A 27,897-nucleotide genomic window follows, 5' to 3' on the forward strand; every position below is an offset into this window, starting at 1 on the left:
TTTGACGCCGACTGGCATTTTGCAGCACACTCCTCATTCGCGCACAGCTCACAGCAAAGTCGCTGGCCAGTGCGCGAGGATTCGGCCAGCAAAACGCGTCTACGCCTCAGTACGGGCAACCGGATGGACTCGTCGCGTGGCAGGCATCGATGGTGAACCAAACTCCAACGGGCAACCCAAACTCGGCTGCATGCTCTTCGTCCTCACTTGGAACACTTCACTCGACACACTGCACTCGAGCACCGTCGATCCACTCTGGTAACTCATCCACAAGAAGACCGGCCCGATGCCAACATGCCCATTTATACCCTCTGCTGCCGCGCCGCCGGCTGCGTAGACGGCAGCATATAACGGGTCCTGTGTCCTCTGTTCAGCCCACTCTAGCTTTCCCTGCCTTATGGCTGAATTCCAGGCAGGCTACGGTATCGCCTTGATACCGTTTTCCCCACTCTCACCTACACATGCATACATAGCCCTTCGGTGGTCGAACATCCAAATGCAAGTTATTCTGCTGCGTTGCATTGTTGTTGGCCGTTTTATGCATCTCGTCGGTAGTGATTGTTTTATATGTCGCTGTGTGTTTTGTTGTTAGCTGTTTTAGTTGTCTCTGCACGTTTTGTTGTTGGCGTTTTTAGATGTCGCTCGCTTTGACATCTTCGTGCGCTAGCGATCGCTGGGCAGCCGACGTAAGCCCTTGACCCTTGCCTACGCTCGCTTGCTCTCGCTTCGCTGTGTGTGTGTGTGCAGAAATTTTTTCGCCTGGGTGCGGTTTGTTGTTGTTTTTCCGCTTTTCGTTTTCGTGCGATTAAACATGATAATACATAATCGCGGCTGCGCGTATTGTTGTTGCGCATGTACCGTATATGAGTGCTGCTTGCGCATGCACTGCGTTGTTGTTGTATCTGTGCATTGTGCATTGCGCATGCACTGGCAGCTAAGTTTTTCGGTGCAGTACTGTACACTGCTTGCTGTCGTGCGCGCTCAGTTCAAACAAATTGTTGTTGCGCACCCACATACCGTAATTTTCCTGGTGGCAACTGTAGTTTTCCAGTCACAGATGCGTTTCGCAGCCGAAATTATGCATTTTTGAGCAAATTTTTTGCCGTCTTTTTTTCTTCTTTTTTTTTTTAATGAGAAGCAATAGACTTCGCTGTGTTTTCACTCCCTTTTGTTTTTTTGGAAAAAAAAAAAAACAAAACAGCTCTATTGCTCACCCGTGTCTCCTCTCCACGGCTTGAGATCCGCCACATGCGCCGTCCAGGTCCGCTTTTCTGCCTCCGACCTGATCCGGCAGATGACTGGGGACACAAAACTGGCCACTATATATGGACCTCCATAACGTGGTGCCAGTTTTGCTGCGAATCCCTCTGCGGCATTAGATAAGTGGCGTTCCTTTGCCCACACCTTGTCACCTACGGCCGGCTTCCACTGCCGCCTCCGTAGGTTGTAATGCCGCGCCTGATCCTGTCCAGCTCTCTCCAGGTTCCGACACACTATCTCGAAAACCTCGCGCATCTTGTTGGCTCTCTCGGCTGGGCTCTGTGCTTCCTGGCCGGTGCCGATAGTTTGCGCATCAAACAGCGATTTGGACAGCTTTGGCTCTCGCCCTTGCGTGATAAAGGCTGCCGAATACACTGTAGATGCTGACACGCTGCTGTTGACCGCCAACGTCAACTCCGGCAAAGTGTCATCCCAGCATCTCTGGTCACCTCCAGCAAACTGCGCAATCATCGTTTTCTTTGTCCTGTTAGCCCTCTCAGTGGGATTCTCTTGAGGTGTGTATGGTGCTGTCAGCTGGTGGCGCACCCCAAGCCCCTCTAGAAACACCTTGAATGCCCGACTGGTGAATTGGGTACCATTATCCGTAATGAGCACCTTTGGCGTGCCGAACCGCGCCAAGATCCGCTCTCGAAATGCCTTTTGGGGAGCCGCGCTATTCGCACTCCTCAGCGGCACCATCTCCGTCCATTTCGAAAAGCGATCTATGAAAACCAAAAGCATAGAGTTCCCATGCTTTGATCTCGGCAGTGGGCCAACAAAATGGATGTGCCGATATAAGTTTCCAGACTCTTCCATATAGTCTGGAAACTTATGTGGCGCCTTCTTTATGTCCTGTCGAAGCTTAGTGAGCCAGCGACATCCTGCTGGCATCTCCTTGCTCTTGACCAAACGGCACGCCTCCTCTCCCAGAGGTTGCCGTGAGAGCGCACCTGCTACCACATTCTGCTTGCCCTTCCTGTAGCGAATCTCGAAGTCGTACTGCTGCAGCTCCAGTGCCCATCTGGCAATCCTTCCTGTTGGGCTTTCGATCGAATTGAGCCACTTCAGAGCCATATGGTCAGTGACCACTACAAATTTGTAGCCTTCCAGGTATGGCCTGAGCTTTCGTATGCCCCAGATTATAGCCAGACACTCTTTTACAGTAGCTGAATAATTCTTTTCAGCACTGTTCAGTGTCCGGCTGGCATACGAAATGACGCGTTCTCCGTCCTCCGAAGTCTGCGTCAGGATTGCCCCGAGCCCATAATTGCTTGCGTCGGTTTGCAGGCAAAACGGCTTCGCGAAATCAGGGCACGCCAGCACCGGTGACTTCGTCAATTTGGCCTTTACCGTCTCGAACGCTCTTTGCCGCTCCTCCGTCCACTCCCACTTCTTGCCCTTTTTGAGCAGTGCATTTAGCGGATGCACTGTGGCTGCAAAATCTGGCACGAAGCGGCGGTACCATGAAGCCACGCCCACGTAATGGCGTAACTCTTTTAAGTTTGTGGGTGGCTTCAGCTCGGCGATAGCGGCCACTTTCTCTGGATCCGTGCAAATGCCATCCTCCGTGACTTTGCGACCCAGATACTCTAGCTCCTTCTTGAAAAAATCGCACTTGTCGATGTTGATTTTCAAGTTGATAGCCCGCAGTCGCCGGAACACCTCTACAAGAGGTTGTTCTTATGCTCCTGTCGCGTTCGGCCGATGACGATGATGTCGTCCAGGCAGATAAAGCCCCTTTCCTGGCACCGTGAATGCCGTCAGTGGTCTGCTGGCCTTCTCCATAGGTATCTGCCAATACCCATCCTTCAAATCCAGGCTGCTGATGTAGCGCGCTTCTCGCAGCTGACTCAAAATGTGACGCACACGCGGCAAAGGGTATGCATCTTTAATGGATCTGCTGTTCAGCTGTCGAAAATCCACACATAGCCGCCACTTCCCATTCTTCTTGTGAACCATGACAATCGACTCGCTATGTGGGCTCTTCGAGGGCTCGATGCAGCCTTTGGCCAGCAGCTCATCCACCTGCAGGCTGATCTCCGCCTGCATTTTTGGATTTTTGGGGAAATAGCGCTGCTTTATGGGCCTGTTGTCCTCCATCCTGATCCGGTGCTCCGTGATCCTGGTGGAGCCTTTCACATGCTGGAATTTCTCCAGCTCATGCCTCAGAAAAGCGTCCACCCTAGGTCTTTGTGCATAGGCGTTGGCTGCTCCATGTTCGCCTCCGCTGGCGTCTCTGGGTCCGCCTCCACACTGGCCCCAGCCACGGACAGCTTCTCCTCTGACTGTCCGCTCGACTGTGGAATTCTCGGCTTGATCCTCAGTATCAAGCCGCCGCATTCCAGCCCAGCACCAAATCGTCGATCACTCCTGGCAGAATAAGCAACGGGATCTGGATTTGCTGATTCCCCAGGCTGATCGTCGTCTCCAGTTGCGAGTCCACCTGACTGCAATTACCGTCTGCTAAGCGTATGCGCCGCCGTGTGGCACGGCCCACTCCTCTGAGACTGTCAGCCAGCTTTTCGCTGATAAAGCAGCTTGTGGCTCCCGTGTCGATCGTAGCTCTTTGTTGAGTGGCTCCAATGCCCACGATCGCTGTCATCTGGCTGCCTTCATCCTGAAGACGGCCTACTAGCGCCTGGGGGCTCATGGCCGCTGCTCCCGCTCGTCCCTTGATGGCGGGTGCCGCTGTTCGTTTCCCGACTGGCAACAGGCAAACGTTCTCACTCCAATGCGCCCGCACTGCCAGCAGAAATCTAGTGCCTTGTTGCGGCACGTAAAAGCACGGTGCCCCTCCTGGCCACACACTCGGCATGCCCTGGCTGGATTCGGGATGTGTGTCCTTGCTCCGGTTGCGCCTGTCCTTGGCGCAGGAGAAGGCTTCGCCTCATCCTCCATGCGGCGATACTCCACATCGCCTCCAGCGTCGTCCATGGCCATCAGTCGTAACCGGCCAGGCCGTGGCTGTTGCCGCAACCTCTCGCGGTCCCTCTCGAGCTCTTCAAACTCATCTGCCAGGTGCATCAATTCCACTAGACTATGGAATTGATATGGGCGGGCGTAGGCACGCAGATCGGGCTGTTGTTGTAGATGAGCTTCATTTCGCGGTCTGCTCCATAGCGCAGAGGCCGCATGAGAGTCTGCATCTCCACCATGTAGACCTTGAAGCTCTCATCTACCATTTGCCTCCGGCGTTTGACGTCATCCTCCAGCTTCTCCAGATACCCTCTGGGCAGGAAAAACTCCTGGAAGCTGCGCACGAATGTCGCCCACGCCGTCCAGTGCCGGTTGTTGGGCACGTACCATTTTAATGCCATGCCCTTCAGCAGCTCTGGCATCGGCCGCGGGATCATGTCCAGATCCAGGCCATAGGTGTCCGCCGACCACTCCACCTGCTCCAAGATCTCCAAAGGCTTTGTGGTGCCATCAAAGCGGAAGCTCCACTCTTGCACTTGTTTGGCCACCTTTGGATATTCTTGGGCTGTGCTGCCGAGTCCTCGTGGCCTTATTTTAGGTTGCGGGGTGGATGTGGCTCTCATCTCACCCTGTCGCGTGTCCTGCAGTCGTGCCGCTGCGCTCGTGGAGGGCACACACAGCCGCGCCACATGCGCAAGCTCTGATTCCAGGTCGTCCTCCATGACGGCGGTCGTTGCCTCATCCCTGAGTGAGGCACGGCGTCCATGCAGTCGCCCCAGCTCGGCGATTCACAGTGAATAAGGAATGCTTCCATCACTCCTCTCAACCCACTCGCCGAACTGCCTCCGCATCGCGTCCAGTGTGCCTCACAAGCTCACCCCGAACTTGTCACCATAACGCAGCACTTCATCCTTTTTCGCACCATATTCACAAATAACGAACCTTCGGTTTATCCCGAGTCTAAACTGGGCTAGTTTCAGCTGACTGTGGATTCGTGCCAACAAATTTATTTGTTGAAGCCCCTGCGATATTAATTAGTCACTTGTGATTTAGGTTTTATAGCGTAAATGTATATTTTCTTGAATAAGTTTGAAATTTACACGTCACTTAGATTTATGCTGGTTCGCTGGTTGGCTTTAGCGAAGCACACCTACTGAGCGCTGGTTCAACGCACTCCGGCTGGGAGAGTGTTGTGCTAATTCGATTCGGGAAACGCCAAGACCTCGATCTGTAAACTCTGGCGGTTCGCTCAGATATACAGGCCTCTCCTACTATCCCATTCGTTCACAGCACAACACTAGCTTTCACTCACAAACACTTCTCTTGCGCACGGCTACGTGAACTCACTCAGATGTGCACCCCTCGCTTAAGCCGCTGATATGCACCGATGTCCTGATCGGTGCCGCTGATGATCCGCAAGGATTCCCTCTGGATGTCCTTGCTGTTTCCACGATGTCCTTGCTGTATCCACGATGCCCTGGGAGTCCTGATTTACAACTCGCGCTGACTTTCACTTGACATTGGCACTTTTTTCACGCACTTCGACTTTTCACTTTATATCTTCTCTTCAGTATAGTTTCGACAGCCTCGTATGAAGCTGCTGGTGGCCTTTTATACCCCAGCCACAGGCCCTGCTTCGTGTGGTAACGGGGCTTGTTCGGCTCTGGAGCGGGGCCTTTCTGCCGTTCGTGCCCATAAAAACGGTAAAGTGGCGTGATCTGGGTGACGCCACTTTCCCGCCAAATTGCGTGGCATATCGAAAAATACCCTGTAATTTTCACATTTTATGAGCGTAAGCAATCAAATTTTGCAGTTAAGCTGCCGTTAGCTCGTTTTAAGAACCGATGAAAAATAAGGCGTTTAAGCGTACTGAGCGAGTAAGGGCGTGGCAAATCGGGAAAAACTGCATTTTCTAACGCGAAACTTAGCTACTAAATTGCTGATGGGATGTGAATGAGTATTCCGGTAACGCCCAACTGCAACGTTCTTACTTCTTATTTTAAGCACTGACCAAAGAACAAATAGGCGAGACATGTAGAACAAACTTTTTCAACGCCGAAAAAATGGGCATAAGGCAGCAAGTGTTACGCTCAGGCCAGAAATGCTCACACATGTTTCCAGAGACTGCAAGTGTGTGTATGCACACTCGTTATGAGCACCAACGCTATCATACCCCTTCCCACAAATAGCGAAAACGGACATATTTTATACGAACTTGGCAAACGGTTTGACGAGTTCAGTATACTCTTCACACAGAAGGGAAGAAACGGCAGTCTAACGCGAAGAAATTTCAAATTTCGTGAGCTGCTGCTTGTGCTCACATGCATACATACCCAGTGGCGACGAGCTAAATGAGGTTGGTCGAAATAATACAATAAATGCGAGACGTAAAGTAATGCATTACCTATGAGATTTTTTTCAGCGCATTTATAATGACCAAAATTAAAACGACTACTCCTACGAAAAAATCGTGCTGTTGTCAATTTCGTTTTTGTATGCCCCTTCCCTTTAAGCGTACTGAGCGAGTAAGGGCGTGGCAAATCGGGAAAAACTGCATTTTCTAACGCGAAACTTAGCTACTAAATTGCTGATGGGATGTGAATGAGTATTCCGGTAACGCCCAACTGCAACGTTCTTACTTCTTATTTTAAGCACTGACCAAAGAACAAATAGGCGAGACATGTAGAACAAACTTTTTCAACGCCGAAAAAATGGGCATAAGGCAGCAAGTGTTACGCTCAGGCCAGAAATGCTCACACATGTTTCCAGAGACTGCAAGTGTGTGTATGCACACTCGTTATGAGCACCAACGCTATCATACCCCTTCCCACAAATAGCGAAAACGGACATATTTTATACGAACTTGGCAAACGGTTTGACGAGTTCAGTATACTCTTCACACAGAAGGGAAGAAACGGCAGTCTAACGCGAAGAAATTTCAAATTTCGTGAGCTGCTGCTTGTGCTCACATGCATACATACCCAGTGGCGACGAGCTAAATGAGGTTGGTCGAAATAATACAATAAATGCGAGACGTAAAGTAATGCATTACCTATGAGATTTTTTTCAGCGCATTTATAATGACCAAAATTAAAACGACTACTCCTACGAAAAAATCGTGCTGTTGTCAATTTCGTTTTTGTATGCCCCTTCCCTTCTAACCAACAAACGATTTCCGTCATCATTTGGTTTCTTAGTCTATGCCTATTCCTTTTGTGCGTATAGTGATAAAGTGTGAAAATACATGTGCATAATTTTATACATATGTGCCACGCCACTTTTCAGATTTTATTGTACTGTGTGGACGTAACATTGAAGGAAAGTATTTCGCAGTGAATTATAAATATGCTCTATATGGTATGTATAAATACTTTTAATTTTAATTTTAATGACAAAAAATTAATAGTGTTTAATTAACAGATGCTATTAAAACCGAAGGGTGGACCAAAAAGAGCAAACTATTAGGAAGTGCTTTCGGGTTCAGAAAGGTCGGTTGGCGAAGCAAAAATTTGATCACAAAACAATAAAACAAAAAATTAATATGTAGTTATGTAAATATTGACTGAGTGAATTTAGATTTTAATAATGTAAATAATATTTAGCTAATACGACATAATACATTATAATTATTATCAATTTAAATAAAAGATGCCACATTACTGAATCGTTTCTATAATTCAATTAGTAATCAATTATATCTGCAATTACATTGCACAGATGGTTGCGGGTTTTATGTACGCACATTACTAACCCATAAGCAATTTTGAAATTGTATGATGCGTTTTCTACAGGCTGCAGAATTTCTGCATTACAATATTTAAAAAGTATACGCTTGGGTAATGAAGAGCCGAAAGAAACATCGCCACTTCAACATTCTGCATTACAAAATTCAATTATTTCACGCACCCGGTAGAAAACGCGGCCATTTATTAAGAAAGTAGTGGAGCTTGTAATCGATATTTACCTGCACATAGGCGACAAGTAATCCATGAGTAATGGACAAAATAATGGGCATTACCGCCACTGGGTACATATACATATTCGAGAGAGCAGAGAGCATCCAGAGAGAGAGAGAGAGAGAGAGAGAGAGAGAGAGAGAGAGCAAGGAAAACATTAAGCATAGAGGGATCTTTTGTTCAACATTTGACCATTTCGGTCGAGCGCATGAAGCGAAATGATTGTGCTTTCGTATATTTTCCTAACCCGAGCGAATACGAAGTTGTCTGGGGTGCTCGAAAAAAAAGCAAAAATCTTTACACTACTTGTCCGGTCTATGTGTTTTATGGTTAGTGCCTGAACCCATTGATAATGGGAAATCAGGGTATAATGGTTTTGTGAAAAGTACGTAACAGGTAGAAGGAATCATCGCAGACCCCATAAAGAATATATATTCTTGATCAGGCTGACGAGCTGAGTCGATTTAGCCCTGGTCGTCTGTCCGTCCGTCCGGCCGATCGTCCGTATGAAGACCTAGATCTCAGAAGTTATAAGAGCTAGAGACTTGAAATTTGGCATGTATACCATACTCAGGACAAGTTTCTCCTTTTTTTTTTGATAACTCAGTTGATAACTTTTTAGCCGATAATGATCGAAATAAGCCTAATTTGAGCGCTCTTAAACCTGGAGACTTCAGATTTACTGTGTATATACAGTTGATCGATACGAAGATTTTGTAATTTACAGATTTTGGATACCACGTCCCCTTCGCCACAAAATTTGTAAAAAACGTATTTTGAGTACGAAAGACTTGTGCTTTGGAATGTAAAATTCTTTTTTTCGATTATTCACGACAAAAAAGTTATCGGACGAGTTATTAAACTTGTACTGCGTATGGTACGCACGACTATGCATGCCAAATTTCAGCTATCTAGCTCTTATAACTTCAGAGACCTAGGCGTTCATACGAACAAACGGACAAACAGGCGGACAGGCGGGCAGGGCTATATCGACTCAGCTCGTCGTCTGGATCAAGAAATATATACTTTGTGGGGTCTGCCACGCCTCCTTCTGCCTGCAACATAATATTAACAAAACCATTATTCCATGATTTCCCATTTTCAATGGGTTCCGAGTATAACAAGTGAAAAGACTCCAGTCGAGACTGCTCGACTAGGAGATACCCTGAACCCTCCAAGCTGATACTCTAATCATTTTGCACTTCTTTTATGCACCATACATACACATGCATACACACGCACGTATATCACGCGCTCTGCTGACTGCGCAGTTAGCAGTGACAGCGCTCGAGCTGCGCTGCAGAGTGGGCAATATTATGAGAATTTATTTGTTGAATAATTTCTCTTGTAGTAAAACTTTCAGAGCGCGATCATATGGTTAAAATGTGTGTATATTCTAAAGCTCAAGTCTCTAGTACAAATTGAGGGCGAAGGGGACGTGATATCCAAAATCCGTAACATACAAAATCTTTGTATCCAATACCTTTATATACAACGCGAATTTGAAGTCTCCTGGTCTAAAAGTGTTCAAATTAGGCTGAAAAAACAAAGTCAATAAAAAAAGTTATGGGATGAGTTATCGAAAAAGTAAGATAAACTTGAACTGCCTATGGTATACACGAGTATGCATGCTAAATTTCAGCTCTCTAGCTCTTATATCTTCTGAGATCCTTTTGCTCATACGGACGGACGGACAGACGGACAGGGCTACAACGACTCAGCTCGTCGCTCTGATCAAGACTATATATACTTTATGGGGTCCCCGATGATTCCTTCTGCCTGTTACATACTTTTCACAAAATCATTCTCAATGAGTTCCGGGTATAACAAGTAAGAAAGCTATAGTCGAGACTGCTCGACTACGAGATCCCCTGAGCCCTTGGAGCAATAGCTATTTCAATAATTTTTCGCGTCTTTCAGCTTACACAAGAAACACGCACACACACACATACATACATACACACACTTGCATACACACACATACACAAACACATACACAAACACATACACACACAAGCACCCACGCATAAACACGCATGGGAGATTTTAATTGTTTTTTGTGGACATACGATCTTCATGAAACTTTCAGATTATGATTATAACATGGATATGCATGTATTTGCTAAAGCACAACTCTGGTGTTGGACATACGCCTTTTACAAATATGTAGGTGAGGGGCTGGATATAGGTGTAGGGGGTAAATTTTAACAAAAACCGAAATTGTATAAAATGTATATAAATATACATTTCAAATTTTGAGACTGTAGCTCCAAAGATGTAGGAGATATAATTTTATAACTGATTTTCGATACGGTTTTTATACTCATTCACGAAAGTGAATTAGTTTTGTGCAATGTCCGTCTTGCTGTCCGTCCGTCCGTCTGTCCGTATGAACGCAATCTATTTCAGCGCTATGGAACCTAGAGACTTCAAGTTTGGAACACATACTCGTGTATATCTCCGATTTATAAAGTGTTAAAATTTTCCCGATCCGCGTGGCAAATCGGAAAATGCATTTCAGATATGCCAGAAATCATGTTAGTTGAAGAGCTAGAAAGCTGAAATTTTATATGTAGGTCCGCGTCGACCACTCAAGATCAAGATATATCTTCGCTCATTGGGGGCGTGTCAAATCGGATAAAACTGTAGTCTAAAGATAAAATTATAAGTCTACGCTCATTAGGGGCGTGGCAAATCGGACCTGAAGATATAGTGATTTTTTAAATTCTGCTATATTTTGGACACTATTGATGCCACAGACTTCAAATTTTGTATATATACTGATCACCCAAGACCAAAAAGTTTTGTCGGATATATGTCCGCCCACAGGGGGCGTGGCAAACCGCAAAAGTTTATATCTCCTAAAGTATAATAGCTAGAAGCTTAAAATTTATTATTAGTTAAGTTACCAGTAACCTCCTCTATCGATGACCCCACAAATAATTTTTAAGCCTCTTTAGGGGCGTGGCATATCGCAAAATACCCTGTAATATTCACATTTTTTGAGGGTAAGCATTCAAACTTTGTAGTTAGGGTACTGTTATCACGTTCTAAGAACTGAAGAAAAATGAGGTGTCTACGCCCAGTAGGGACGTGGCAAATCGGAAATAAATGTATTTTCTACAGTATTAGAGCGAAACTTAACTACTAAATTGTTGATGGGATATGAATGAGTATTCCGAAGTCGGTAACGCCCGACTGCAACATTCTTACCTGTTTATCGATAAAAAAGAACGGGATAAGTTATCGATTTTTAGAGATAAACTCGATATCCGCTCTTATATCTTCTGAAATCAACGTGTTCATACATACGGACAGACGGACGGACGGACAGAGCTAAATCGACTCAGCTCGTCGCCCTGATCAAGAATATATATACTTTGTGAGGTCTGCCACGCCTCCTTCTGCCTGTTACATACTTTTAACAAAACCATTATACCCTGATTTCCCATTTTCTATGGGAGTCATTAGATTTCTTCCCTTAAACGAGCTTTACATCAATGCTTTGGAGACCGTATCTAATAAGTTAGTTTTTTTCTAACATGGAATCCATTTTATCTAGGTCCAGTAGCAAAGCTTTATATAGCTTATCGTTCTTATCGGCGTAAGAGAAGTGTTCAGATTTGACCTTCAGTGCACTAAAAGCCACTTCGTAGTTTTTCATATCCATACAATGGCTTTTGATTCCGATAGATAGGACGGACAGGGCCAAATCGACTCAGCTTGTCGCCCTGATCAAGAATATATATGCTTTGTGGGGTCTGCCACGCCTCCTTCTGCCTGTTACATACATTTAACAAAACCATTATACCCTGATTTCCCATTGAAAATGGGTTCAGGGTATAATTGTATCTCCTACACCTTTAACGCTACAGACTCAAAATTAAATGTGTACTTATGTATATGTATTTAATACAATTTCGGTTTTTGTTACAATTAACCCCCCACTCCTATATCCAGCAAATACATGCATATCGATGTTATAATCATAATTTGAAAGTTTCATGAAGATCGTATGTCCACAAAAAAAGTTATTAAACAATTAAGTTCTCATAACAAGCGCACACTGCAACCCATGCGTGTTTAGGCTTGGGTGCTTGTGTGCGTGTGTGTGTGTGTGCCTGTGTGTGTGTAGTGTTTTTTTTTTTTTATACCCTGAACCCATTTTCAATGGGAAATCAGGGTATAATGATTTTGTTAAATGTATGTAACAGGCAGAAGGAGGCGTGGCAGACCCCACAAAGCATATATATTCTTGATCAGGGCGACGAGCTTAGTCGATTTGGCCCTGTCCGTCTGTCTGTCCGTCCGTCCGTCCGTCCGTATGTATGAACGCGTCGATTTCAAAAGATATAAGAGCTATAGACTTGAAATTTTTTCCTAGGTCCGTGTATATCACGTGCATATCAAGTTTTTCTTTAAATATCGATAACTACTCCCGATATTTTATTATCGATCAAAAACCTTATCGAATGCTAGTTATTTCATTATATCTCCTACACCTTTAGAGCTGGAGCTTCCAAATTTTAAATGTAGACTTATATGTATTTTATATAATATCGGTTTTTGTTGTAATTTACCCCCACCCCTATATCCACCCCCTCACCATCACCTTTGTAAAAGGCGTATTTCAAGTACTTGAGACTTGTGCTTTTGCATGTACATACATTTTCACCATATGATTGCATTTAGATTGTACGTCTAGAAATTAAATTATTCAACAAATAAATTCTCATAATGTTGCCCACACCGCAGCGCAACCCAAGCGCAGTCGCTGCTTACTGCGCAGTAAGCAGAGCGCGTTCTAATATGTACGTATGTATGTATGTATATGTGCCGAAAAGAAGTGCAGAGTGATTAGAATATCAGATTAGAGGGTTCAAAGTATCTCCTAGTCGAGCAGTCTCGACTAGAGTCTTCTTACTTGTTAAGCCCTGAACCCATTTTCAATGGGAAATCAGGGTATAATGGTTTTGTTGAAATGTATGTAACAGGGAGAAGGAGGCGTGGCAGACCCCACAAAGTATATATATTCTTGATCAGGGCGACGAGCTGAGTCGATTTGGCCCTGTCCGTCTGTCTGTCGGTCCGTCTGTCCGTATGTTTGAACGCGTCGATTTCCGAAGATATAAGAGCTAGAGACAATTCAATTTCAATTTTTTTTTTAAATGACCGTATATACAGCGCGGACGTCGAGTTTGCTTTTAAAATTCGATAAATCATCCCTTTATGTTTTTATCGAGTAAAGACATTCAAGTTCAAGTCAGATGCCACTATAGCTAATTGTGAATGATTTTTCATTTTTTTTAAATTCTCAAATATTCAATATAATATGTAGACCATTTGCTGAAAGTTTCATTAAATTCGGTTCAGTCACAAAGTAATTACAAATCGTCAAATATTTGGCCAATTAACAAACGCACGTGCAGCAGCTACAACAGCATCGTATACGTGTGCACACATACATTCAAACTTCTTCTGGAACATTCTTTGAATCACATCAGCAGTGAATCTATTTCAGTTTTTCCATCGCAGTTCGTGAAAGTGGGGAGGTGTAGTGAGTAGCTGCGTGACACTTGATCGAAAGGTCACGGGTTCGAATCCCGATCGGTGCAACTGCTGTTAATTTTTTTAATTGTTTCAAAATATTTTTATATTTTCATAAATGAGTTTTCTATTTAACTTATATTTTTCAATACACCGAAATTGAAATTTTAACCATACCAAATGTGCGTTTTTTAAAGTTTGGTTATTCTAGCAGATTCTTAGAATCACATCAGCAGTTAGTTTGATTTAGTTTTGCTAGATGGCGCTGCAGCAGTGAATCTATTTGAGTTTTGCCAGTGAAGCTTTTAGAAGTGAGGTGGCGTAGTGTGTTAGCGGCATGACGCTCGATCGAGAAGTCGCGGTTCGAAACCCGATCGGTGCAACTGATGATAATTTTTTTAATTGCTTCAAAATATTTTTATATTTTCATAAATGAGTTTTCTATTTAATTTATATTTTTAAATACACCGAAATTGAAATTTTAGCCATAGTAAATGGGCATTTTTTATTAGTTGGGTTTAGGGTAGTATCTAGTCGAGCACTCTCGACTAGAGTTTTCTTACTTGTTTTTATATTCGTTTATTTAAAATATAAAATATATATTATACTACAAGCTGAAAGTTGAGTGGTGTCTCGGATAGCGTCGATGATTGCGGGACGGCCGTAAAGCATTGCTTGGCAAGCACTATGCGCTACCTTAGCCTGGTACAGCTCGTCTTCTCATTCGCTCGACTCTGCGCAGCTCCATCATCACTGTGGCCGCGAAGGTGCTTGTTAGTTCCCAAGAAGGTTCTTGTTAGTTCTTGTTAGTTCACGCGAAGGTTCTTGTTAGTTCCCAAGCTTCGTCCGATTCCAGCATGGCGTTGACTATGTTTTCCGCTCTGATGGAGCGGCCCAGTGCCTCTTCTAGACGACGCCTCTCCTCCAGGAACCGTCCACATACGAAAAGGATGTGGTTGGCGTCTTCCTCATGCCCTCGCCCGCACCAGGGGCACGCGTCAAAGCGCTTCAAATAGCTCCGAAAGAATCCATGGCCCGAGAGGATCTGCGTAAGGTAGAAGTGTTTGCGGTTAACCCATGGTTCGAGCTCCGGAATGAGCTTGTGCGTCCACCGCCCTTTAGCTGAGCTATTCCACTTTCTTTGCTATCGTGCAATGCTGTTCGCCCTGATAGCGTTGTGTCGCACAGACGCGTGCAAATTCCGCTCCATGGCTTCGGCGACCAGGTACTCCAGTGGCACCATGCCGGCTATGACAAGCGCCGCATCACCGGAGATAGTCCTGAAAGCGCAGCTGACTCTGATTGCGCTCAGCCTGTAGGTCGCGCAAATGGCCAACAACTTTTTCTAGAGCATCCGTTGTTGACCGGGCCTTCCGGAATCCAAATTGATTTGGTGATAGGCCTCCGGCGCTAGTAATAGCAGTCTCCAGTCTAGAGCAGATCAAATTCTCAAACACCTTTCCTATGGTGTCTAAGAGGCAGATTGGTCTGTATGAAGATGGCTCGTCTGGTGGTTTGCCAGCCTTGGGTAGCAATACCAGGTTCTGGGCTTTCCATTTTGCCGGGAACGTCTCTTGAATTAGACATTCGTTGAATAATTCAGCGAACGTACTAGGGTGCAAGGCGAGGGCTAGCTTTAGCGCACGATTTGGGATCCCGTCCGGCCCTGGAGCAGTGTTGGTTCTAAGACCCCGGAGAGTTACTATGATTTCTTCCTCTGTGACTAAAACAATTTCAGTGCTCGTTGAGCCCTGATCAGCAGACTCGGATCCAGGGGCGTGAATGGAGCTTAAACTTTCTGGAAAGAGTGTTTCCACAATCGATTTAAGCTCCAGACGATCCGTAGGCTGCACCTGTCTACCTGCGTATAGTCTTTTAACTACTATCTTATATGCCCTGCCCCAAGGGTCATATTCGGCTAAGTCGCACAACTCTAAGCACATTCTCTTTTGCTTGCCCGAATGGCCCTCTTCAGCTGTCTTCTAGCTGCCTGGTAAGCTAAGTGTTTCTCAAAAAACGTAGATCTACCGCGAGCCCGTTGGTAGCTTCATCTCGCCTGGATGCATTTGCGACGAATGTCACCTATTTGTGCATTCCACCAATACGTAGGCTCTTGTTGTCGCGTGAACTGCTTGCGGCGTAACATGCTGCTATTGCAGGCACTCTGTATTTGGGCCACCATTTGACATGCTCTGGCCAGCATTACCAATTGTGCCCAGAGACTGAATGGCCTCTGAAAAGACCGCGGGATCAAAAGTATCTAGCCGATACGACTCCCTCCACAAGGTTGACGCCCTGGCAGGTGGCTCACCTATTGTGAATAGAAGTGCCGTATGATCGCTGCCCGTATAGCTATCGCATAGGCTCCATGTTGCTTCCCGAACGAGGGATGAAGTGACAAAAGTAATGTCGATAATAGATCCGTATCCCGCCCGACTGAAGGTGAACTCGTGGCCAGTGTTGAGCAGTGCAACATCTAGCGTCGCGAAAATCTCCAGTAAGATACGGCCTCTGACATTTGTTGTGTGGCTACCTCATTCTAACGCCCATGAGTTAAAATCTCCTGCTATAATGGCCTTCCGACCCCTAGCATCCTCGGCCGTTGTGAAATCACTGAGATGCATGCTGGGGGCCGGGTAGTAGCTGTAGAGCCATAGGCTACCGTATTGGCCACGTAAGAACCTATTAAATGACTTAAAATTCGAAAGAACATTCGTTGTGTTGCCACATACCCACAACACCGCTTTGCCATTAGCATCTGTTGCCCATGTCCTAGGGCAGCTGGTTCTACAGTGGTGAGGCTCGCTGAGAAAAGCTACGTCTATACATTTTTCCCTTATAGTCTGCTGTAAAAGGTCTTGAGCAGCAACACAATGATTTAAGTTAAGCTGCAGGAACCTTAACATTTCATTTTACGAGCAGCCTCGCCGTAGGATGGGCACTTGAAGCTGCCTGCTGAGTGGTCCGTCTTCTTTTCACCTTTCCGGATGCAGAGGCTACATTTTGGTGGCTTGGTGCACGCTTTGGCACTGTGACCCATCTCTCCACACCTGAAACAGGCGCCCTTTAAGTCACAGTCGCTGCCGCAGTTTGCTGCCATATGACCGTAATCGAGGCACTTGAAACAGCGTTTAGGCTGCTCCACGGCTCGGATACGGCAAACTACCCATCCTATTCTAATTTTGGACAGCTCGAGCAGAGTTTTAGCTTTCCCAATTGGAAGAGCGACCGTAGCTCTTTGCTGTCCACCAAAAGCTGGTCGAAGCGACTTGATAGCTTCAATGGCGAGTGAGCTATCCTTCAACTCTGCCCTAATTGACTCCAAGATCTCCTCTTTGCTCGCTAACTCATCTAGGTCACGAATCTCAATTTGAGCCGATTCGGTAAGTGTTTTAAATACCGCTCGGTCACTCAAGGCTTTGCCTACAGCTTCGTGAAGGGCCTCCGGCTTTCTGCTCAGTTGCAACAAAAGGTCCCCCTTAGTTGTCTTCATAATACCTTGAACGTCGCCGCTCAGATGCTTTAGATTTGGGTCGGTCTTGACTACACGAAGCATGTCCGCATAGCTGCAACCACCCACGCCTGAAATCGCGATTGCGTCACTTCTGGGTCGTTTTTGCATGGGCTTGCGTCCTTTAACGACTGTCCAGCTGTTCGGGTTTGTCTGTCGACCTGCCTGGATTGGACTTTCAGCTGTAGCCCGTAGAGCCATTGGCTCTTTTGGATTCGCTGCACTTTTATTGGGCCTCGTTTTTTTTTGAGGGAGTTTTCCTCTGTTCGGAGACAACTTCCCTCGACCGCTTGGACGTATTGCTACCTGTAATCGCTCTAGTGGTCGCTTTCTCCACTACTTTCTTAACCAGCGTGGTCTGCAGCACGCAGTTTTTAATTGGTCGGTTGCAGAGCTTAGCCTAGCCAGCTCCTCTCTCATTAGGGCATTAATATGCCGCTGACCCCCAAATAAGGCAGTCAAGCCCTGTAGAGTACCTCCTGTTTGGGCTAACGCCGAAAGCATGCACTACTTTTAGTAACTGCGTCTTCACTTCAGATGTTAGGTTGCTGTCTTTGCTAAGACTTAGCAACTCACCAAAGTTAGTGAGCAGCTGATTGTTCGCTGCAATTTCCAGCACTCCTAATAACTGTTAGAGTGAATGCTCCTGATTTTTATTAATTGCGCAAGTGTGACGCCTAGTGACAAATCTTTTCCCGCTTGAAAAAGAAAAGGAAAGAGAAATGCCCTGACGCCAAAACAATGACGCTATTTCCCCCTCTCTTAAACCACTGGATTCTACCATGGGGTACTCCACGAACCGCCGCGCAGTAAGTCTCTGGTATCTTTCGAGGTCGCTGGGTACGTTGCGCATATACGTTTTCTTTAGATATTTCCACTTTCGCAGGGAAAAACTCGGAACAAGCATATATATAGTCAACGATGGATCACAATAACATCGACCGCACTGCACGAAAACGCAACTCGAACTTCTGTGTATGTATATTGTGTGTGTATGTGTGTGTGTATGTGTGTGTGTATGTGTGTGTGTATGCGTGTGTGTATGTGTGTGTGTATGTGTGTGTGTGTCTTCTGTAAGTATTGCTCGAAGACTTCAGGGGATCTCGTAGTCGAGCAGTCTCGACTAGAGCTTTCTTACTTGTTTTTCTTTGTCTTTAATATTGTTTTGCGGGTGCCGCACAACTGTGTTGAAGTTTGAAGCGGCGCGTATTAATTTGTATTATCAACAGAACGTTGCGCGGCGACTATTTTAGGTACTTTATATTTTAATGAGTGAGCAGAGTCACGTAGTCATGTAGAGTAATGTAGATGGGTCTTTGTTGATTATTTGGACATTACGTAATTATGACCGCGCACAGCACTTAAACTACCGACGCGAGTGCGTTATTATACTCATTCACAAAAGTGAAATGAGTATATTGGTTTTGTGCATTGTCCGTCTTGCTGTCCGTCCGTCCGTCTTTCTGTATGAACGCATTCTATTTCGGCGCTATTGAAGCTAGAGACGTAAAATTTGGAACATACTCGTGTATATCTCTGATTTATACGCCCCACTAGGGGCGTGGCGAATCGGAAAATGCATTTTCCGTTGTACCAGAAATCATGTTAGTTGAAGAGCTAGAAAGCTGAAATGGTATGTAGGTCCGCATCGACCACCCAAGATCACGAGCTATGGCGGATATATCTCTGTCCATTGGGAGCGTTGTAAATCAAGAATACCGAAATTTTGCACGGAAGCTGATGTTTGGATTCAATAAAGATGGGTGAAAAAATTATATCGGCTCGGATACGGCAAACTACCCATCCTATTCTAATTTTGGACAGCTCGAGCAGAGTTTTAGCTTTCCCAATTGGAAGAGCGACCGTAGCTCTTTGCTGTCCACCAAAAGCTGGTCGAAGCGACTTGATAGCTTCAATGGCGAGTGAGCTATCCTTCAACTCTGCCCTAATTGACTCCAAGATCTCCTCTTTGCTCGCTAACTCATCTAGGTCACGAATCTCAATTTGAGCCGATTCGGTAAGTGTTTTAAATACCGCTCGGTCACTCAAGGCTTTGCCTACAGCTTCGTGAAGGGCCTCCGGCTTTCTGCTCAGTTGCAACAAAAGGTCCCCCTTAGTTGTCTTCATAATACCTTGAACGTCGCCGCTCAGATGCTTTAGATTTGGGTCGGTCTTGACTACACGAAGCATGTCCGCATAGCTGCAACCACCCACGCCTGAAATCGCGATTGCGTCACTTCTGGGTCGTTTTTGCATGGGCTTGCGTCCTTTAACGACTGTCCAGCTGTTCGGGTTTGTCTGTCGACCTGCCTGGATTGGACTTTCAGCTGTAGCCCGTAGAGCCATTGGCTCTTTTGGATTCGCTGCACTTTTATTGGGCCTCGTTTTTTTTTGAGGGAGTTTTCCTCTGTTCGGAGACAACTTCCCTCGACCGCTTGGACGTATTGCTACCTGTAATCGCTCTAGTGGTCGCTTTCTCCACTACTTTCTTAACCAGCGTGGTCTGCAGCACGCAGTTTTTAATTGGTCGGTTGCAGAGCTTAGCCTAGCCAGCTCCTCTCTCATTAGGGCATTAATATGCCGCTGACCCCCAAATAAGGCAGTCAAGCCCTGTAGAGTACCTCCTGTTTGGGCTAACGCCGAAAGCATGCACTACTTTTAGTAACTGCGTCTTCACTTCAGATGTTAGGTTGCTGTCTTTGCTAAGACTTAGCAACTCACCAAAGTTAGTGAGCAGCTGATTGTCCGCTCCAATTTCCAGTACTACTAATAACTGTTAGAGTGAATGCACCAGATTTTTATTAATTGCGCCAGTGTGACGCCTAGTGACAAAACTTTTCGCGCTTGAAAAAGAAAAGGAAAGAGAAAAGCCCTGACGCCAAAACAATGACGCTATTGCCCCCCTCTCTTGCACCACTGGATTCTACCACAGGGGTACTCCACGAACCGCCGCGCAGTAAGTCTTTGGTAGCTTTCGAGGTCGCTGGGTACGTTGCGCATATACGTTTACTCTAGATATTTCCACTTTCGCAGGGAAAAACTCGGAACAAGCATATATATAGTCAACGATGGATCACAATAACATCGACCGCACTGCACGAAAACGCAACTCGAACTTCTGTGTATGTATATTGTGTGTGTATGTGTGTGTGTATGTGTGTGTGTATGTGTGTGTGTATGCGTGTGTGTATGCGTGTGTGTGTATGTGTGTGTGTCTTCTGTAAGTATTGCTCGAAGACTTCAGGGGGATCTCGTAGTCGAGCAGTCTCGACTAGAGCTTTCTTACTTGTTTTTCTTTGTCTTTAATATTGTTTTGCGGGTGCCGCACAACTGTGTTGAAGTTTGAAGCGGCGCGTATTAATTTGTATTATCAACAGAACGTTGCGCGGCGACTATTTTAGGTACTTTATATTTTAATGAGTGAGCAGAGTCACGTAGTCATGTAGAGTAATGTAGATGGGTCTTTGTTGATTATTTGGACATTACGTAATTATGACCGCGCACAGCACTTAAACTACCGACGCGAGTGCGTTATTATACTCATTCACAAAAGTGAAATGAGTATATTGGTTTTGTGCATTGTCCGTCTTGCTGTCCGTCCGTCCGTCTTTCTGTATGAACGCATTCTATTTCGGCGCTATTGAAGCTAGAGACGTAAAATTTGGAACATACTCGTGTATATCTCTGATTTATACGCCCCACTAGGGGCGTGGCGAATCGGAAAATGCATTTTCCGTTGTACCAGAAATCATGTTAGTTGAAGAGCTAGAAAGCTGAAATGGTATGTAGGTCCGCATCGACCACCCAAGATCACGAGCTATGGCGGATATATCTCTGTCCATTGGGAGCGTTGTAAATCAAGAATACCGAAATTTTGCACGGAAGCTGATGTTTGGATTCAATAAAGATGGGTGAAAAAATATATATCTACACCCACTAGGTGCGTGCTAAATCGGACCTGAAGATACGGTGATTTTTCGAGTTCCGCTATATTTTAGGCACTATTGATGCTAGAGACTTGAAATTTGGTATATATACGCGGGTTGACCACCCAAGTCCAACGAGCTGTGGTAGATATATGACCGCCCATAGGGGTGTGGCAAACCGCAAAAGTATATATCTCCTACAGTTTAAGAGCTAGAAGCTTCAAATTCGGATAGTTTAGTTACTGGTAGTCTCCTCTATCTCCCTCTTTAGGGGCGTAGCATATCGAAAAATACCCTGTAATTTTCACATTTTTCGAGCGTAAACGTAATTCAAATTTTGCAATTAGGTTACCGGTTGCTTGTTCAAAAAGTGGCAAAAAATGAGGAGTCTACGGCCACTAGGGGAGTGGCAATCGGCATTAATAGTGCCCAAATTGCGACATTTATATGCGTCAGCCATCTAATTATGTATTTGTACATATTGTAACGAACCTTCGGTTTATCCCGAGTCTAAGCTGGGCTAGTTTCAGCTGACTGTGGATTCGTGCCAACAAATTTATTTGTTGAAGCCCCTGCGATAATAATTAGTCACTTGTGAATTCGGTTTTATAGCGTAAATGTATATTCTCTTAAATAAGGTTGAAATGTACACGTCACTTAAATTTACACTGGTTCGCTGGTTTGCTTTAGCGAAGCACACCTACTGAACGCTTGCTTAACGCACTCCGGCTGGGAGAGTGTTGTGCTAAACACGCTAGTTCACCGTAAGGATACGAGAAACGCCAGGATCTGGGTCTGTAAACTCTGGCGGTTCGCTCAGCTATACAGGCCTCTCCTACTATCTCACTCGCTCACAGCACAACACTAGCTTCGTTCACTCACAACCACTTCTCTTGCGCACGGCTACGTGAACTCACTCAGATGTGCAGGCCTCGCTTAAGCGCCGCTGACATGCACCGATGTCCTGATCGGTGCCGCTGATGATTCGCAAGGATTCCCTCTGGATGTCCTTGCTGTTCCCACGATGTCCTTGCTTTTCCCACGATGTCATGGGAGTCCTGATTTACCACTCGCGTTGACTTTCACTTGACTTTCTTCACGCACTTTCACTATATATCTTCTCACCGGTATATTTCTCGACCTTTGTATGAAGCTGCTGGTGGCCTTTTATACCCCAGCCACAGGCCCTGCTTCGTGTGGTAACGGGGCCTGTTCGGCTCTGGAGCGGGGCCTTTCTGTTGCTCGTGCCCATAAAAACGGTAAAGTGGCGTGATCTGGGTGACGCCACTTTCCCGCCAAATTGCGTGGCAGCCTCCCATTGGCAGAAGTACCGTTGTTGCCATGCGAGTGAAAACGTCCACTGCTATCACCCGTCCCGAACTGCACCTCGGCTAACGGTCACCGATGATCGTCGTGCGTGCGACGCGAACCCATTGCTGAATCTCTAGGAGCGAAAGAGCCCGCCTCTAACAAGACTTTGACCCCCTTTCCAGTGCGAGGGTCGCTCCTACAGTATTCGCGTCGCTGTGTGGAGCAACATGTATATGCACGTATATGCATATAAACCCACAGCAAATACGTACGTTCATATACACTCATACGTGCATACCTATATTGCTCCTCACACTCCCTTCTTCCTTCGGGAAAACACGAGACCATCGTGTTTGAATTTGGCGCCCGTCTCCGCTGCGTTGCTCCGTTTTTCGTCGCTCCATCCCTCGATGCTCCATTCTGCGCTGATCGCTGCTGTTAACGCTCTGTCAATGTTATCAGCTGCATTTTCCCCTTACCGCTGGCAACGCTGCATTCTGCCGGTAAGTGAATGAGGTTAATATTTTAATGTCTCCATCACATTTTAATAAAAATATTATTTTCAGGCTGGGCATCTTTTCCTGATGGCCTGCCGCTGCCAATGCCCACGCCGGGCGCTGCTGCAAAACTCGCCTCTCGGTTTTGCAGCCCCCGGTGGCATTGGCGCACGCGCGCATGGCAATGGCCATTTCATGCATTTGGCGCCTTTGTCCCTCGCCGCTGGAGACGTCTTTATGCTGGTTGCTGCTCCTCTTAGGACCCTTGGGGATGCTCCGGTGGGGCTCTGCAGTCATTTCATGTACTGCTGCTAGGAGATCGGGCCACAGACGTCGTTCGCAGGTGGACACCGGTGTCAAATCTTTGGTGTTGGTACGCTTTTTGGCCCCTCCTCTTTCGCGCACAGCTCCAGCAAAGTCGCTGGCCAGTGCGCGAGGATCGGTTGCCAAGCTTTTCCGACGCCCAAAGACTCATAGCCGGTGGAGACAGCTGCGTGGCAGGCGTCTGTAGCCACACTCTCCCAGCAAGCAGCCACATGCCGACTGCATGCCCCGCGTACCTGATGGGCCGCCGCTGCCTCTGCCCACGCCGGACGCTCCTGCACAACTCACCTGTGGCTTTGGCACCCGTGCGGCGGCCACCTGCCTCACCATCTCCTTCGTCGTCCATGTTAGCAGCTGCCCTCCTGGATGCTGCTAAGTCTCCGTTGCGGCGCTGCAGACACATAATTGGATTGCTGTTGGGAGCTGGCCACATCGATGTCGTTCGCAACTGCCACCGGTGTCGAACTTTGACGCCGGCTGCTATTTTGCGGCTCACTCCTCATTCGCGCACAGCTCCAGCAAAGTCGCTGGCCAGTGCGCGAGGATCGGCCAACAAAACGCGCTTACGCCCCAGCACAGACAACCGGTTGTATTCGTCGCATGGCAGGCATCGATGGTGAACCAATCTCCCAATGGGCAACCCAAAAATATGCCTGCATGCTCCTCGTCTTCACTTGGAACACTTCACTCGACACACTGCACTCGAGCGCCGTCGATCCACTCTGGTAACTCATCCACAAGAAGACCGGCCCGATGCCAACATGCCCATTTATACCCTCTGCTGCCGCCGCCGCTGCGTAGATGGCAGCATATAACGGGTCCTGTGTCCCTCTGTTCAGCCCACTCTAACTTTCCCTGCCTTATGGCTGAATTCCAGGCAGGGTACGGTATCGCCTTGATACCGTTTTCCCCACTCTCACCTACACATGCATACATAGCCCTTCGGTGGCCAAACATCCAAATGCAAGTTATTCTGCTGCGTTGCATTGTTGTTGGCCGTTTTATGCATCTCGTCGGTAGTGATTGTTTTATATGTCGCTGTGTGTTTTGTGGTTGGCTGTTTTAGTTGTCTCTGCACGTTTTGTTGTTGGCGGTTTTAGATGTCGCTCGCTTTGACATCTTCGTGCGCTAGCGATCGCTGGGCAGCCGACGTAAGCCCTTGACCCTTACCTATGCTCGCTTGCTCTCGCTTCGCTGTGTGTGTGTGTGCAGAAATGCTTTCGCCTGGAATGCGTGCGGCTTGTTGTTGTTTTTCCGCTTTCCGTTTTCATGCGATTAAACATGATAATACATAATCGCGGCTGCGCGTATTGTTGTTGCGCATATACCGTATATGCATGCTGCTTGTATGCACTGCTTTGTTGTTGTATCTATGCATTGCGCATGTACCGACAGCTAAGTTTTTCGGTGCAGTACTGTACACTGCTTGCTGTCGTGCGCGCGCAGTTCAAACAAATTGTTGTTGCACACCCATATACCGTAATTTTCCCGGTGGCAACTGTAGTTTTCCAATCACAGATGCCTTTCGCAGCCGAAATTATGCACTTTTGAGCAAAATTTTGTCGTCTTATTTTTTCTTCTTCTTTTTTTTTTTTATAAGAAGCAATACACTGACACGCTGCTGTTGACCGCCAACGTCAACTCCGGCAATGCGTCGTCCCAGCATCTCTGGTCATCTCCAGCGAACTGCGCAATCATAGTTTTCACTGTCCTGTTGGCCCTCTCAGTGGGATTCTCTTGCGGCGTGTATGGTGCTGTCAGTTGATGACGCACCCCAAGCTCTTCTAGAAACACCTTGAATGCCCGACTAGTGAATTGGGTGCCATTGTCAGTAATGAGCACCTTTGGCGTGCCGAATCCGCTCTCGAAATGCTTTTTGGAGGGCCGCGCTATTCGCACTCCGCAGCGGCACCATCTCCGTCCATTTTGAGAAGCGGTCTATGAAAACCAAAAAGCATAGTGTTCCCATGCTTTGATCTCGACAGTGGGCCAACAAAATCGGCACAAACTGTTGCCCATGGCTCCTCGGGTACCTGTGTCAGCATTTGCCCAGCAGCTTGCAGCTGACTGGGCTTATATCGCTGACACACCTCGCAGCGCTGTATGTATCTTCTCACATCCCGGTACATACCTGGCCAGTAATACCGCGCTGCCACCCGAGCGATTGTTTTTCGGCTCCCAAGGCGGCCAGCGGTGGCTGCGTCGTGATTCTCCTCCAGCACTTGTGTGCGCCGGTCCGCCGGCACGCACAACTTCCATGCAGCCACATCCTCGTGGCCGGCTTGATGAGGGATGTGCCGATATAAGTTTCCAGATTCTTACATATAGTCTGGAAACTTATGTGGCGCCTTCTTTATGTCTTGTCGAAGCTTGGTGAGCCAGCGACATCCTGTCCCAGCTGGCGTCTCCTTGCTCTTGACCAATCGATACGCCTCCTCTCCCAGAGGCTGCCGTGAGAGCGCATATGCTACCACATTCTGCTTACCTTTCCTGTAGCAAATCTCGAAGTCGTATTGCTGCAGCTCCAGTGCCCATCTGGCAATCCTCCCCGTTGGGCTCTCAATTGAGTTGAGCCACTTCAGAGCCATATGGTCAGTGACCACTACAAATTTGTAGCCTTCCAGGTATGGCCTGAGCTTCCGTATGCCCCAGATTATAGCCAGACACTCTTTTTCAGTAGCTGAATAATTCTTTTCAGCACTGTTCAGTGTCCGGCTGGCATACGAAATGACGCGTTCTCCGTCCTCCGAAGTCTGCGTCAGGATTGCCCCGAGCCCATAATTGCTTGCGTCCGTTTGCAAGCAAAACGGCTTCGAGAAATCAGGGCACGCCAGCACCGGTGACTCCGAAAATTTGGCCTTTACCGTCTCGGTCGCTCTTTGCCGCTCCTCCGTCCACTCCCACTTCGTGCCCTTTTTGAGCAGTGCATTTAGCGGATGCACTGTGGCTGCAAAATCTGGCACAAAGCGGCGGTACCATGAAGCCACGCCCACATATTGGCGTAACTCTTTTACATTTGTGGGCGGCTTCAGCTCGGCGATAGCGGCCACTTTCTCTGGATCCGTGCAAATGCCATCCTCCGAAATCGCACTTGTCGATGTTGATCCTCAAGTTGGCTGCCCGCAGTCGCCGGAACACCTCTCGTAGGTTGTTCATATGCTCCCTGTCGCGTCCGGCCGATGACGATGATGTCGTCCAGGTAGGCAAAGGCATGGGGCATCATTTCTGGGCCGATCACTTGGTCCAGAGCTCGCTGAAACGTTGCCGGCGCAGAATGGAGTCCAAATGGCATCACTTTCCACTGAAAGAGCCCCTTTCCTGGCACCGTGAATGCCGTCAGTGGTCTGCTGGCCTTCTCCATAGGTATCTGCCAATACCCATCCTTCAAATCCAGGCTGCTGATGTAGCGCGCCTCTCGCAGCTGGTCCAAAATATGATACACACGCGGCAAAGGGTATGCATCTTTAATGGATCTGCTGTTTAGCTGTCGAAAATCCACACATAGCCGCCACTTCCCATTCTTCTTGCGAACCATGACAATCGGCGCGCTATGTGGGCTCTTCGAGGGCTCAATGCAACCTTTGGCCAGCAGCTCATCCACCTGCAGGTTGATCTCCGCCTGCATTTTCGGATTTTTGGGGAAATAGCGCTGCTTTATGGGCCTGTTGTCCTGCATCCTGATCCGGTGCTCCGTAATCCTGGTGGTGCCTTTCACATGCTGGAACTTCTCCAGCTCATGCCTCAAAAAAAGCGTCCACCTCTGGGTCTTTATGCATAGGCGTTGGCTGCTCCATGTTCGCCTCCGCTGGCGTCTCTGGGTTCGCCTCCACGCTGGCCACAGCCACGGATAGCTTCTCCTCCGGCTGTCCGCTCGACTGTGAAATTCTTGGCTTGATCCTCAGTGTCAAGCCACCGCACTCCAGTGTGGTGCCCATGGTGGCCAAGAAATCCCAGCCCAGCACTAGATCGTCGATCACTCCCGGCAGAATCAGCAACAGGATTTGGATCTGCTGATTCCCCAGGCTGATTGTCGTCTCCAGTTGCGAGTCCACCTGACTGCAACTGCCGTCCGCTAAGCGTATGCGCCGCCGTGTAGCACGCACCACGCCCACTCCTCTGAGCCTGTCAGCCAGCTTTTCGCTGATAAAGCTGCTTGTGGCTCCCGTGTCGATCGTAGCTCTTTGTTGAGTGGCTCCAATAGCCACGATCTCCGACATCTGGCTGCCTTCATCTTGAAAACGGCCCACTAGCGCCTGGGGGCTCCTGGCTGCTGCTCCCGCTCGCCCCTTGATGGCGGGTGCCGCAGTTCGTTTCCCGACTGGCAACAGTCAAACGTTCTCACTCCAATGCGCCCGCACTGCCAGCAGAAATCTAGTGCCTTGTTGCGGCACGTAAAAGCACGGTGCCCCTCCTGGCCACACACTCGGCATGCCCTGGCTGGATTCGGGATGTGTGTCCTTGCTCCGGTTGCGCCTGTCCTTGGCGCAGGAGAAGGCTTCGCCTCATCCTCCATGCGGCGATACTCCACATCGCCTCCAGCGTCGTCCATGGCCATCAGTCGTAACCGGCCAGGCCGTGGCTGTTGCCGGAACCTCTCGCGGTCCCTCTCGAGCTCTTCAAACTCATCTGCCAGGTGCATCAATTCCACT

At 47.3% G+C, this 27,897-nt stretch overlaps 1 protein-coding gene and 1 pseudogene across 1 annotated transcript in view; one reads left to right on the forward strand and one right to left on the reverse strand.

Moving 5' to 3' along the window:
* Nucleotides 1–27,897, forward strand: part of LOC6578192 (mitochondrial basic amino acids transporter) — a 54,823-nt gene that overhangs the window by 11,070 nt on the left and 15,856 nt on the right. The window lies entirely within an intron of this gene.
* On the reverse strand, nt 1,181–4,271 carry LOC122757271 (annotated as a pseudogene).

Source organism: Drosophila mojavensis, unplaced genomic scaffold, assembly GCF_018153725.1.
Source record: "Drosophila mojavensis isolate 15081-1352.22 unplaced genomic scaffold, ASM1815372v1 contig_108, whole genome shotgun sequence".
Taxonomy (NCBI): Eukaryota; Metazoa; Arthropoda; class Insecta; order Diptera; family Drosophilidae; genus Drosophila; species Drosophila mojavensis.